The sequence below is a fragment of the Apodemus sylvaticus genome, chromosome X (genome assembly GCF_947179515.1).
Source record: "Apodemus sylvaticus chromosome X, mApoSyl1.1, whole genome shotgun sequence".
In the NCBI taxonomy this organism is placed as follows: domain Eukaryota; kingdom Metazoa; phylum Chordata; class Mammalia; order Rodentia; family Muridae; genus Apodemus; species Apodemus sylvaticus.
This window is the reverse complement of record NC_067495.1, coordinates 97,443,620-97,458,934: the sequence shown is the minus strand read 5'-3', so window position 1 is coordinate 97,458,934 and position 15,315 is coordinate 97,443,620. Positions and strand designations below refer to the sequence as shown.

Sequence of the window (15,315 nt, the reverse complement as noted above, 5' to 3'; positions counted from 1 at the left end):
AGAGAGAGAGAGAGAGAGAGAGCGCTCTACCTTATTAGGAATGCACACAGTCCAATCTCCTTTCTCTACCTGACTCCACAAGAACACTCTGACAATAGCTTCAGTGCCCCCTAGTACAAAAGCTTCTGAGGAGGCAGAAAGTTCCCAATCCCTCTCCTTCTGCCAACAACACACTGGCCACAAATCCTGAAGTGGGAGTGAGCCTCCTTGGGTCTGGAATCCCAGCATCTGTCTTCCACCCTCAGGGAGATTCAAGTGCTCACCTCTGGGAACCCACAAGCCTGGCTCCAGAGAATGCTCCTTTCACTACATATTCTCCTAGGTACACACTGAAAAAGGTTTCCACAATGACTCTAGGTTTCCATGACAACCACAATGAGCATTCTGTTTAGTAACTAGGGATGGCTCCACCCCACCCTCTCTTCCAGTCTCTCAAAGTAGAACTCATTCCATCCTGTTATCTAGGCCCCCAACCTGAGAAAGCTTACCCACAAGGGAAACTGCCACCAGCCAGAAAGCAGAGCTTCACTCAAGCTGTGAACAAAACATATTCCTGGAGGCATGACCACAGTGTTCTCCCAGTCTGTGGAGGTCTCCATGGAAATGTCATGTCATAGAGCAACAGTGTTTTCATGGTCCTAGATGCTTGCTTTCATAAATAATTACCAATGCATCTATCACTTCATAACAGAAAGTTAAAGTCTGAGACACCTTGTGTAGAAAAGGATTTGAAAATAAAAAATCTGAGGTTGAAGAGACTTAAATGGAGATGCAGGGAATCGAACCCAGTACCCCATACATGCAAAGCATGTGCTCTACCATTGAGCTACATCCCCATACCTGTGAGTAGTCTGATCACTTCATATATGAATTTACAGACACTGAAGCAAAATTCACAGGCTTCCAGGGATTCATATCAGGTCTTTGTGTAAAATTCATGGCATCCACTTTAGTGTTTTAGGAGATTTTTTTGGTGTCATTTCTTGTATGACTAAAAAAAATCTATTTTCAATAAAAAGAAAATAAGAATATTAAGAGCAAATAATTATATGCTCTTCAAAACATGACAGAGCCATAACAAATAATACTGAATTATTCGGGTTCCTCCATTTTAACTCAATTTTATGTTGGATTAATAGTTCAGTTAACAGTATAATGCCAAATTCATAATAATGTTACTGAATTAACAATATGCTCTCATCTTTCAGGGCATCAAAGTTTCCAGTAACTTGTTGAACACACCTCTATTCTCTTTTAAAACGTGCCTTAGCTTTCAGGCCTGCAAAAACTGTTTTAAAAATTTTGGGGAGGCTGGTAATCTTTTTCTCAACTTTCCCACACACTATTTTTCACTTCATATAGTCCAGTGGGTAAATGTAAAGTAACTAGGCACACTACTCTCCACCAGCTGTCTTGAACTCTCCACAGACCTCTTGAGAAAACAGTACTAAGTCCAAAATTGATTGCTGCTAGTTGGAGGAGATGGCCTTGGCCTGCTTTGAAACTGTCTGCATTACATGTATGATTAGTCAAGTGTCACTGAAACTTAGAGGACTCTACAATAATCTCCTACAAAGAAGAGACAATCCCTTCTAACCATGGCCTAGGAGAGGGACTGTAGTGACAGGTGCTAAGAGGCAAGACTCACCAGAGGCTTTGTCCCTACAGGGGCAGTGGGTGGGGTGGAGAGGGAATGGGTGAGGGGTCTGTATCCACAGCTGAGATGAGGACCTCAGGAGCCTCAGCCCCACTCCACTTCTTTCCTTGTTTTTGTTTTAATTCAGGTGGGAGAGTCATACCAAACAGCAAATCTCATAAAACAGACCTGTTGGGAGGGTTCAGGTTGTGGAGAGACAAATACAGGAGTGGCTTCCTCTGCTCCTAAGAGGGAGCTGAGAACTGGGACAGAAACACTCACAGTCTTTGTAAAGTGTTTCTTAGGGGGACTGAGTTTTCTAGAGAGGAGTTTTCCACTGTGAGTGATGGGGGGATTTCAAGTGCTGAGTCTGGGGGAGCTCAGAGATTAGTGAGTTTTCCTGTTCCTGGATTGGTGGGTTTTCATGCTCAGGGATTGGTGGCTTTTGTTCAGACTTTTCACCTAAAATTAGCATGATCTGGGGCAGGTTCTGATGAGAGGCTAGAGATAAACTTTATGAACTTTACAGAGGCTGGAATCTCTCTAATGACAGTTAAGGAAGTCTGGGGGGGTCTCCTGGCTGCTGGAGCTTCTCAAGATGGGACCTGGCAGCTTTCCCCTCTAGATGGTTTACCAACTTTACAAAATATACAAAGTTTACGAAGGGAGTCTATAGCAGACCTACTCCTGGACCCTGTGAAGTTGAATATAAGTCTTAATTGTTTTCCTTTACCTTCAATCTTATGGGAAGATTGAACACTGAATATATGAATACTTGAAAAGGATAAATTTCCTATTATGGGAAAATGAAATTTGAATTTTTTATGAATATAATCATAAAATTTAAGAGCTACATGTAGCTATCCAGTGCCACAGTAATACATAACATCTGGTCTAGATATTTTTTAATAACTTAATCTCCTCACTTAGTTATACACCAAAGATCATATATAATGGACAAAGCAAGTCCCCTGTTTTATTATATCTGAGTTCTAGTACAGGATATAGACCTAACTTGGATTATTCAGTGACTCCTACACTGATGAAAATCAATCTTATTTTGACTCTTTTTCAGGTATGATTGATTTTACAAGGAGTGACCTTATACTTATTCATGCCTTTTGATATACATGCTTTGTGTTTTTTTTTATTCGATATAATTTTTTATTTACATTTCAAATGATTTCCCCTTTTCTAGCCCCCAACTCCCGAAAGTCCCATAAACCCCTTTCTCTTCCCCTGTCCTCCCACCCACCCCTTCCCACTTCCCCGTTCTGGTTTTGCCGAATACTGCTTCACTGAGTCTTTCCACAACTAGGGGCCACTCCTCCTTTCTTCTTGTACCTCATTTGATGTGTGGGTTATGTTTTGGGTATTCCAGTTTTCTAGGTTAATATCCACTTCTTAGTGAGTGCATACCATGATTCACCTTTTGAGTCTGGGTTACCTCACTTAGTATGATGTTCTCTAGCTCCATCTATTTTCCTAAGAATTTCATGAATTCATTGTTTCTAATGACTGAATAGTACTCCACTGTGTAGATATACCACAGAAAGTAACAATCACTATTCCTTAATAACTCTTAACATCAATGGACTTAATGCCCCAATAAAAAGACACAGACTAACTGACTGAATACGTAAACAGGACCCTACATTTTGCTGCTTACAGGAAACACACCTCAGGGTCAAAGACAAACACTACCTTAGAGTAAAAGGCTGGAAGACAATTTTACAAGCAAATAATCTCAGGAAACAAGCTGGAATACCCATTTTAATATCAGATAAAATTGCCTTTCAACCCAAAGTCATCAAAAGAGACTCTGAGGGACACTTCTTGCTGGTCAAAGGAAAAATACAACAAGAACTCTCAATCCTGAACATCTATGCTCCAAATGCAAGGTCACCATCATTCATAAAAGAAACTTTATTAAAGCTCAAAGCACACATTGCACCTAACACAATAATTGTGGGTGACTTCAACAATGCTTTGTGTTTTGAGAAGAGAAACTTAGAAGAAGGGTGGTTGGATCAGAAAGGAAATACCCTCTATCCCTAAGTGAGAAGATTTGAATCAGAGACTTCAGGATAATACAGCAGCGAGAAGGAAATGGAAGGGGGGAGAGTAAATGGCTCCCTGGGTAAAGTGCTTGACAGAAAAGCATGAATCCTGAGGTCAGCTCTCCAGAATTCACGAAAACTTGTATGAGACAGTACATGTCTGTAATCCCAGAGCTCCTTCAACCAGACTAGCTGTGGTAACAAAACAATTCCCAGGATCTCAGGAGACTGCAAGCTTAGCATGAACAATAGCTAACAGGAGACAGTGCCAACAAGGTGATAGGCGAGGACCACAGCCGAGTGGTGGGTGCTTCTGATGTAATGCTTTTGATTCCCAGCGATTTCTGCTTCCTTATTTTCTTGTTGTATGTATGGGGGGAAGAGATTTCCTACTGATTCTCAGTAAGAACAAATATCACAATGGAGTAAAGAGTAGTAATGAAGCAGACAAGGTGAGAGATCAAGCCTGCATTCCGGATGACATAGCTGTGTGCAGACCCCAGGACCCTGGGGGGGGTGTTCTTCTAATCTGATGGCTTCCAATCAGTCAACCAATCTTTGTAGACCCAGCTTCTTTCTAGGAATCTCTGATCCCATATATACAATGCCTCTCACCCTCACTAGTCTAGATCCCTGGTATCCACTAATGTGTTTGTTGAGGGGCCTAGAAGTCAAAACACATCTTCCAAAAGATTCACCAGTAAAAGTTACACACAGGATGCTGAAAGCTATACAGTCATATTCTTTTAGTGTGAATCTTGAGAAGATGGCCTGTGGATTTGTCTCTAGGACATTTCTCTCACTTCCTTCAATAGACTCAGTATCCTCTGCATGCTCTTAAGGAAGTAAGGGTGAACTGCATTAAACATCAAATAAAGTCTCCATCATTGAGTAATCTATGCAAATTCTTCATGACTATCCTGTACATGTCTTTACTGACATTTAATAATCGGCTCACAGAGAATGCAACAGATAGTACTTGTAGATTAAAACAATACTAGGAGTATTTGAATAAAAAGTGTCAAATATTTGTGAGCAATATGGGTGCATAGACCTATACTGTTTATACATTAGAAAGCCTCAAAACATTGCTGAATTATTACATACACCAATCCAGAGTCTATTATGCTCATGAGTCTCACTATTCATTCGTAGAAAGATGCCTATAGTTTCAAAATTATTCTACATGTTCAGTGCAGCAAGAATAAGAATTAAACTATTTACTTTAATTGGGTGTCCAACTCCAAACTTCACTGATGACTGTATAGAAAAAGACACTAAGAAACAGAACAAAATCAGAGAAGAACATTGGCTGAAGAGAGACATAAATGGAAAAATAAAAGTTCACGTCTGTTAAAAACTCTAATCCATTTTCCCGTACATTATCCCAACATCCTGAACCAAATACAAATGAAATTGTGAAGGGTTATGAAAAGAGGAGAACATTTGACATATGAATGCATAGTTGTTCTATGAAATACTTTGCATCATTACCACATTTTTCAAATTGAGAATGTTACCTAATATTAAAGAAGTATTTAATGAACATTAAAAAATGTATGTCAAAGTCAGGGGCTTAATGTCTCATCATCTCGACTCCAAGGCCAATATTAAATATTCTGTACTTTCATCCGTTTTCTCATTTGTAAATCTAGACACTTTTTTGAGCTCTATAAACTGCAAGCATTTTGGACACTACACCCGAGACCTCTAAATAAACAGTGTCTGCCTCTGGGCATTATGAATCCCACAAACATGCTATTTTTATAATTATTATAGAACTATGTCTTTAAACCTGTGATATATTTTGTTCTATTAGCATTAGCAATTTACCATGAGCCTATCAGGCCCTGGACTACGTAGGATTTCTATTACTTTTCCTAATTTTCACAGCAGTGTGAAAATGTAGTAGATGTTACTATGATTCTGATTTTGTGGATGAGAAAATGAAGTTTTGGAAGAGTGAAGTAACTTAGTAAATATTCAGCAAGTGACAAAAAGCAAATTCTTTTTTTTATTCGATATATTTTTTATTTACATTTCAAATGATTTCCCCTTTTCTAGCCCCCGACTCCACGAAAGTCCCATAAGCCCCCTTCTCTCCCCCTGTCCTCCCACCCACCCCTTCCCAGTTCCCCGTTCTGGTTTTGCAGAATACTGCTTCACTGAGTCTTTCCAGAACAAGGGGCCACTCCTCCTTTCTTCTTGAACCTCATTTGATGTGTGGATTAGGTTTTGGGTATTCCAGTTTTCTAAGTTAATGTCCACTTATTAGTGAGTGCATACCATGATTCACCTTTTGAGTCTGGGTTACCTCACTTAGTATGATGTTCTCTAGCTCCATCCATTTGCCTAAGAATTTCATGAATTCATTGTTTCTAATGGCTGAATAGTACTCCATTGTGTAGATATACCACATTTTTTGCATCCACTCTTCTGTTGAGGGATACCTGGGTTCTTTCCAGCATCTGGCAATTATAAATAGGGCTGCTATGAACATAGTAGAGCATGTATCCTTATTACATGGTGGGGAATCCTCTTGGTATATGCCCAGGAGTGGTATAGCAGGATCTTCTGGAAGTGAGGTGCCCAGTTTTCGGAGGAACCTCCAGACTGATTTCCAGAGTGGTTGTACCAATTTGCAACCCCACCAGCAGTGGAGGAGTGTTCCTCTTTGTCCACATCCTTGCCAACAGCTGCTGTCTCCTGAGTTTTTGACCTTAGCCATTCTGACTGGTGTAAGGTGAAGTCTCAGGGTTGTTTTGATCTGCATTTCCCTAATGACTAATGATGTTGAGCACTTCTTAAGGTGCCTCTTGGCCATCTGAATTTCTTCAGGTGAAAATTCTTTGTTTAGACCTGTACCCCATTTTTAATAGGGTTATTTGCTTCCCTGGGGTCTAACTTCTTGAGTTCTTTGTATATATTGGATATTTGCCCTCTATCAGATGTAGGGTTGGTGAATATCCTTTCCCAATTTGATGATTGCCATTTTTTCCTTTTAACAGTGTCCTTTGCCTTACAGAAACTTTGTAATTTTATGAGGTCCCATTTGTCAATTCTTGATCTTAGAGCATAAGCTATTGGTGATCTGTTCAGGAACTTTTCCCCCGTGCCCATGTCCTTTAGGGTCTTCCCCAGTTTCTTTTATATTAGTTTCAGTGTGTCTGGTTTTACACGGAGGTCCTTGGTCCACTTGGAGTTTTTTTTTTTTTTTTTTGAATGGTGGTATACATCTTTAATCGAAGTGCTGGAAAGGAAGAAACAGACAAATTTCCTAATACAAGGCCAGCCTGTTCTGCAAAGTAATATTCAGGACAGCGAGGATTATATGCAGAAACCCTGTCTAGCAAAGGAAAAAAATAAACAAAAATACAACCACCCAAAACAATTACAACAGCAAGAACATATCCAGGAAGGCAAGCATGTGATGTACTAGGATAGGAAAATATGAACAAGAGAATTGAGTAAGATCAACATACGAAGATACCAGTTGACAAATACAGAACATAATTGTTAATTTTTTGTCCCATGGAACATGTTTCTAAATAAGTTTCAGTAGTCTAAAATACAGTGATGAATATTTAGTGATAAATCATAAAGTTGAACATGTTCAATTAAAACATCTGTGCTATCTTAAAATGATGATTTTACACCTGTGTTTGTATTCCAAGTAAGTCCAATACTGAATCTTATTTCATTATAAAACAAAATAGCAGAATCTTGAGGGGCAGCACAGTCACATGAGTAAAGTAAACCCCTTAGAGCTCTAGGGGCATATTGATTGTTGTGGTCCTTTCATGTCTATGAAAGGCACAAACATTTTCTTTTTTCTTTTTAAATTATCTCCTAAATGTATTTTTTATTGATATATTTTTTATTTACATTTCAAATGATTTCCCCTTTTCTGAGTCCCCACTCCCATCAACTCCCATAAGCCCTCTTCCCTCCCCCTGTTCCTCGATCTAGCCCTTCCCGCTTCCCTGTTCTGGTATTCCCCTATACTCTTGCACTGAGTCTTTCCAGAACCAGGGGCCACTCCTCCATTCTTTTCGGACATCATTTAATATGTGGATTATGTCTTGGGTACTCAAAGTTTCTAGGCTAATATACACTTATCAGTGAATGCACACCATGATTGATCTTTTGAGACTGGGTTCCCTCACTTAGTATGATGTTCTCCAGCTCCATCCATTTGTCTAGGAATTTCATGAATTCATTGTTTCTAATGGCTGAATTGTACTCCATTGTGTAAATATACCACATTTTTTGTATCCATTCCTCCACTGAAGGACACTTGAGTTCTTTCCAGCTTCTGGATACAACAAATAGGGCTGTTATGAACATAATGGAGCATGTGTCCTTATTGCATGCTGAAGAATCCTCTGGGTATATGCCCAGGAGTGGTATAACCAGGTCCTCAGGAAGTGTCATGCCCAGTTTTCTGAGGAACTGCCAGACTGATTTCCCAAGTGGTTGTACCATCTTGCCATCCCACCAGCAGTGGAGGAGTGTTCCTCTTTCTCCACATCCTCACCAACATGTGCTGTCTCCTGAGTTTTTGACCTTAGCCATTCTGACTGGTGTGAGGTGAAATCTCAGGGTTGTTTTGATTTGCTTTCATTGTGTCCCATAGATTTGTGTATGTTGTGCCTTCATTTTCATTAAATTCTAAGAAATCTTTGATTTCATTCTTTATTTCTTCCTTGACCAAGGTATCATTGAGTAGAGTATTGTTCAGTTTCCATGTGTATGTGGGCTTTCTGTTGTTTTTACTGTTACTAAAGACCACTTTTACTCCATAGTGATCTGATAGGAGGCATGGGATTATTTCAATCTTCTTATATTTGTTGAGGTCTGTCTTGTGACCAACTATATGATCTATTTTGGAGAACGTACCACGAGGTGCTGAGAAAAACGTATATTCTTTTGCTTTGGGATAAAAAGTTCTATATATATCTGTTAACTCCAATTGGTTCAAAGCTTCAATTAGTTTCATTGTCTCCCTGTTTAGTTTCTGTTTTCCTGATCGGTCCATTGGTGAAAGTGGAGTGTTGAAGTCACCCACAATTATTGTGTTAGGTGCAATGTGTACTTTGAACTTTAGTAAAGTTTCTTTTATGAATGAGGGCGCCCTTGTATTTGGGGCATAGATGTTCAGGATTGAGAGTTCTTCTTGTTGGATTTTTCCTTTGACTAGCAAGTAGTGACCTTCCATGTCTCTTTTGATGACATTAGGTTGAAGGTCAATTTTATCTGAAATTAGAATGGCGACTCCGGCTTGTTTCCTGGGACCATTTGCTTGTAGAATTGTCTTCCAGCCTTTTACTCTAAGGAAGTTTTTGTCTTTGACACTGAGGTGTGTTTCCTGTAAGCAGCAAAATGTAGGGTCCTGTTAATGTAACCAGTCTGTTAGTCTATGTCTTTTTATTGGGGAATTGAGTCCATTGATGTTAAAAGATATCAAGGAGTAGTGGTTATTGCTTCCTAACACTTTTGATTATAATTTTATACATGTGTGGTTATCCTTTTTGGGTTTGATGAAAGAAGCTTAATATCTTGCTCTTTCCAGGGTATAGTTTCCCTCGTTGTACTGGTGCTTTCCCCCTATTATCCTTTGTAGGGCTGGGTTTGTAGAAAGATATTGTGTAAATTTGGTTTTGTCATGGAATATCTTGGTTTCTCCATCTATGGTGATTGAGAGTTTTGCTGGGTATAGTAGTCTCGGCTGGCATTTGTGTTCTCTTAGAGTCTGCATGAGCTCCACCCAGGATCTTCTAGCTTTCATGGTCCCTGGTGAGAAATCTGGTGTAATTCTGATAGGTATTCCTTTATATGTTACTTGCCCTTTTTCTCTTACTGCCCTAAGTATTCTTTCTTTGTTTAGTACATTTGGGGTTTTGATTATTATGTGTCGGGAGGTATTTCTGTTCTGGTCCAGTCTCTTTGGAGTTCTGTAGGCTTCTTGTATATTCATGAGCATCTCTCTCTTTAGGTTAGGGAAGTTTTCTTCCAAAATTTTGTTGAAGATATTTGCTGGCCCTTTAGTTGTAAATCTTCACTCTCATCAATACCTATAATCCTTAGATTTGGCTTTCTCATTGTGTCCTGGATTTCCTGGATATTTTGGGTTACAAGCTTTTTGCATTTTGCATTTTCTTTAACTGTTGAGTCCATGGTTTCTATGGTATCTTTGGCATCTGAGATTCTTTCTTCTATCTCTTGTATTCTGTTGTTGATATTTGTGTCTATGGTGCCCGAGTTCTTCCCCAGGTTTTCTATCTCCAAAGTTGTCTCCCTTTGTGCTTTCTTAGTTGTTCCTACTTCTGTTTTTAGAGCCTGGAAATTTTTGCTCAGTTCTGTCATTTGCTTGTTTGTGTTTTCCTCTAATTCTTTAAGCGATTTTTGTGTTTCCTCTTTCATGACTTTTGCCTGTTGATCAAAGTTCTCTTATATTTCTTTTAGTGATTTTTGTGTTTCCTCCTTATTGGCTTTTGTATTCTCCTGAATTTCTTTCAATGACTTTTGTGTTTCCCTTGTAAGGGCTTCTAATCTCCTGAATTTCTTTAAGTATGTCTGTCATGTGTTCCTGTACCAGCATCATGACCAGTGATTTTAAATCCAAATCTTGTTTTTCTGGTGTGTTGTGGTATCCAGGACTTGCTAATGTTGGAGAAATGGGTTCAGATGCTGCCATAATGCCTTGGTTTCTGTTAGTAAAGTTCCTACATTTGCCTTTAGCCATCTAGTTCTCCCAGCAGTTAGATGGTCTTATTGTCACTGGCTGGTGCTTCAACCTACTGTGGATCTTTAAGATTATCTCTGCACTACTGGATGAATGGATTTCTTCTGGACCAGAATACTGATATGCTGGCTTCCTCTTTTGTGCCTTTGGAGCCCTTCTCAGTCTTGCCTCAAGCAATGCTATAGTTAGGTTGTCAAGGTCAACCAGGTGTTCTCTGTCTGCTCTATTATAGAGGGAAGAAGTTGTGGTGGGGGTCACTCCTTCTGTTGATTCTCACATAGGACATAGGTCCTGCGATGGACTGGCTTGCAGATGAACCACCTATGTGCTCAGTTCCTGAGTGCAGGCAGACCCCTGGTGGTTTGCACCACCAGAAATCTAAAGCTCAGGACGATACAGTACCTAGTGATCCTTTTGTGTCCCTCCAGGCAGCGAGTATGGCCGTGGGGCTTCTCTCCTTCCACAGCTCCCTGGGCAGGATATGGGCCCCAAGCCCAGTGGGCTGGCAGACAAAAGCCGCCTACGTGCTCAGTTCCTGAGTGCAGGCAGACCCCTAGCGGTTTGCACCACCAGAAATCTAAAGCTCAGGGTGTTACAGTCCCTAGTGATCATTTAGTGTCCGTGCAGACAGCAAATATGGCTGCGGGGCTTCTCTCCTTCCACAGCTTCCTCAGATATAGTTTTATTAGTAGTTCCTATCATACAAACAAATCCTAATACACTGAAATATGTTAATTATATACATTAAAATATTCTTAATAAAGTGTGTGTGTGTGTGTGTGTGTGTGTTTCTGTGTCATTTTTCATAGAGTACTGTGTTTGGGGAGTTGGAAAAACAGATGGATAGATGGTTCAGCAGGTAAGAGCTATTTGTCCCTCCAGAGGACCTGAGGTCAGTGACCAGCACCCATGTCATGAAGGTCACAACTGCCTGCAACTCCAGCTACAGATGATGCAAACTTCCGGGCACTGACACATTCACAACACTCCTCACCCGTGACTAAGTATAAAACCTTGTAGTAAGCCACCTTTTGTTCATCTCTATTACAAGATGGCGCTGGCCAGATGTAGCTCCCTGGTAGTAAATTACTTTAGTACATGTGCAGTGTGCTGTATTCGTTATCACACTTACATGCTAATGAAGAATTCACTTAGTTGGCCTATGAGGAAGCGGCTGGCTATCTCTCTTGGCAGACGGGGCTAAGTAGGCTATATAAGGTCAGGCAGGGAGAGAGCTCGAGGCCACCAAAGGAAGAAATAAGCTTTGTTCAAGGTTCCCGAAATAAACTGTAAGAAGGAAGAAATTCCCTGGTGTTGTGTCTTCCTTGCCAGCGAGGCTGGGCGTGACATTTGGTAGCCTGTATGGAGACTTCAGAACCTGCTGCGGTTGGGGGTAGTGCATTGGTAAGTTCCTGGTAAATGGGGTTAAATTAAAAATTCCCGTTATATGGGAGGGAAGTTCCTGGTATTTGGGACAAGTTTAAGTTATAAAGGAAAGTCAAAAAGAAAAAAATTCTCGGTAAAAGAGGCCAACGAGTCTCAGGTCTGAAGTACAGACTAAGGTGGAGAGTGTGGCTAGTTAGCCCCTTCCTGCAGATTAAGGCAGAGCAGGAAGAAGTTTGAGGTGGAACAAAAGGAAAGAGGATTTGCATAGTAATGAACTAATAACAAACTCTGCAGCTAAGAACCATGAGAATTACAAGAAAGTTCATGACCCTGCTTTTACAGCAGTATGCTTTCTGCTAGCCTGCGTGGTTATTTGGGGGAGTAGTTTTAGGTTCCACCACTAATTATGCAATAGCAGTGATAAAGAAACTTGTTAGGATGGGGACTTAAGTCGCATCCAATTTTTCTGGCTCTTCATTGAGCTATCTTAGAGACGGAAGATTCTGAGAGTGAAGGAGAAATTCACTCTCTTGAGCCAGTGAGGTAATAAAAAGAAGAAAGAGACTTAAGAACAAAAGACAAAAGCCGCCAAGGTGTCAAATTTCCACTCCACTCTGCCAGCCCCACCTCCTTACCAGGAGGGCATTTCATTGGTGGGTCGCCCTCTCCGACACTTTCTGGGCGTTCCTTTTGCCCAGAAGTCTGTGGGCAGGTCGCCATGGGCCCCTCTCTCCGGGTGAAACCATTCCAGAGTGCCCTGCCCTTTACAAAGAAAAGAGAACTCTCCCCAGGGCTCCCAGAGGGAGCCAGTGCTTGCTTTAAGAATAGCCCTCTTAAAGGAGCTACGAGATTTAAAAGGACAAATGGTCACTCTAACTTCAAGATTTATTTCAAAGATAGAAAAAGCCAGAGCCAAAACAAGTCCCTTGACTTTAAAATTTTAAAAAGCACTTTGAATCTTCCACGGAGGGCTGGCTCACACCTGAGGAATTTATGCAGCTTACCCGAGCTGAATTCTCTGGGGGAGAATTTATTCTTTAGAAGTCAGAGATAGTTAAAACGGCAGGAAAAATCAAAAGTAAAAACCATTACTGTTTTTGGGCGGCGGCGGCGGCAGCGGTGGAGGCAGTGCAGCAGTGGCTGGTCCAGCTGAAGGGCCATCAGCAGTGGAACCAAGTTGACACAGGGTCCAGTTAGGCCCTGCGCCCACGACCACTGACCTTCGCTGACCAGCTGGGCTGCAAGCAGCTGCAGATTTGCGGTGCCTTTTGCTGCATGGAAGCCACTTCAGAACTCGGCCTCCCGCCAGTCAGGAGAGGTTCACCTTCATCTTGGTTTCGGACTCCAGAGAGATCGGGCAGACTGAGGTACACAAACATAACCCGAGGCCAACATCTCGGGGGTCTGAGCACGACGGGCATTGGCCTGCACCCAGACCCTGGGCTGTTTGGGGGCCCATCGGGGTGCCAACACAGCCAGGAGGTTTTTTTTTTTGCCCTGGCCAGCGCGCGCGCCGCCATTTTGCCTACAGGACCCAGAGAGCTTGGGAGGGCAGAGACGGCTAACAAGCATACCCTGAGGGTAACAAAGCGGGGGTCTAGGCCCCAACAGGCCCTGGACTGACCCCAAGAACTGGGCGGCTTGGTGGGCCATCTGTGTGTCAACCCACCCAGGAGGTTGTTAGCCCAGCAGACTCTCCCGGCGCTTTCGGGGAGCGCGAGCATGCACCCCAGCCATCCTGGTCACCTGGCAGACCCCGTTGACAGTCATAGCCAGAGGGGAACTTTGCTCAGACCTTGGCCTCCCAGGCTATTGCATGGACCCAGGGCCTGGGCGGCCAGGCTAACCTTGTGTGCGCCAGCCCGGTTGGGGGATCAGCTGCCCAGCAGAGTGATCAGCACGCAGGTGAGGTCCCTGCAACGTACACTGTCTGCGCTCCCTGGGGGTGAACACGGGCTCCATCTGGTTCACAGACACAATCTGGGACAAAGCACACTAGAGCTGCAAGGGCACCTAAGAACACATCAGCAGGCCAGCGGGGAGAAGTTGGTGTGCTCCGGTGAATCCAGCGGGCCCCAGCAGGAGCCTTCGGGTGCCTGCTTTGGAATCTGAACGACCAGGGCCACAGTGCTCGGTCTCCAGGAAGTGCGGGAGACCCGGTGTGCACCCAGAGGCAGTCTGGGAGCTCACAGCGCGGCTTGCTCCTGTGGCCCAGAGCTTGGGTCCCAGTCTTGAGGCCTCTGGCTGGAGCCCTCAGCTCAACTCTCTCTGCTTCTGGATCCAGATCAGCCTGGGCAGCAACACCCAGGTCCTCTCCAGGTCCTGCAAGAGGCAGGAGGGGCTTCCGGGCGGCCAGCTGGGAGAAGGCGGTGTGCTCCAGTGAATCCAGCGGGCAGGAGGCTTCTGGTGTCTGCATTGGGATCTGAACAGCCTGGGCAACAGCACCCTGTCTCCAGGCAGTGCAGGAGGTAAGCTGTGCACCAGAGGCCACCTGGGAAGGAGCAGCTAGCACTGGTGAATCCAGTACTGACAAGACCAACTAACACCAGTGAGAACTAGATGGCAAAAGGCAAACACAGGAACGTCACTAACAGAAATCAAGGCAATATGGCAACATGTGAACCCAATTCTCCTCTACCAGCATGTACTGGATACCCCATCACACCAGTAAAACAAGATTTGGATTTAAAATCACTGGTCATGATGCTGGTACAGGAACACATGAAGGACATACTTAAAGAAATTCAGGAGAAAATGGATCAAAAATTAGAAGCCCTTGGAAGGGAAACACAAAAATCATTGAAAGAAATCCAGGAGAATACAAAAGCCAACAATGAGGAAACGGAAAAAACACTTAAAGAAATACAGGAGAACTTTGGTCAACAGGCTGAGGTCATGAAAGAGGAAACACAAAAATCTCTTAAAGAATTACAGGAAAGCACAAACAAGCAAGTGAAGGAGCTAAGCAAAACCATCCAGGATCTAAAATCAGAAGTAGAAACAACTAAGAAAACTCAAACGGAGAAAACTTTGGAGATAGAAAACCTTGGGAAGAAATCAGGGGACAGAGATGCAAATATCAACAACAGAATACAAGAGATAGAAGAGAGAATCTCAGATGCTGAAGATTCCATAGAAACCATGGACTCAACAGTTAAAGAAAATGCAAAATGCAACAAGCTTGAAACCCAAAATATCCAGGAAATCCAAGACACAATGAGAAGAACAAAGCTAAGGATTATAGGCTTAGATGAGAGTGAAGATTTAAAACTTAAAGGGCCAGCAAATATCTTCAATAAAATTATGGAAGAAAACTTTCCTAACCTAAAGAGAGAGATGCCCATGAATATACAAGAAGCCTACAGAACTCCAAAACAGACTGGACCAGAACAGAAATACTTCCCGTCACATAATAATCAAAACACAAATGTTCTAAACAAAGAAAGAATATTAAAGGCAGTAAGAGAAAAAGGCCAAGTAACATATAA

At 42.2% G+C, this 15,315-nt stretch overlaps 1 non-coding gene across 1 annotated transcript; it reads right to left on the bottom strand.

Annotated features, from left to right (window-relative positions):
- Nucleotides 1-764: 764 nt before the first annotated feature.
- On the bottom strand, nucleotides 765-836 carry Trnaa-ugc (transfer RNA alanine (anticodon UGC)). The gene has a single exon. It is a non-coding gene; the product is annotated as a tRNA-Ala (tRNA).
- Nucleotides 837-15,315: the final 14,479 nt, after the last annotated feature.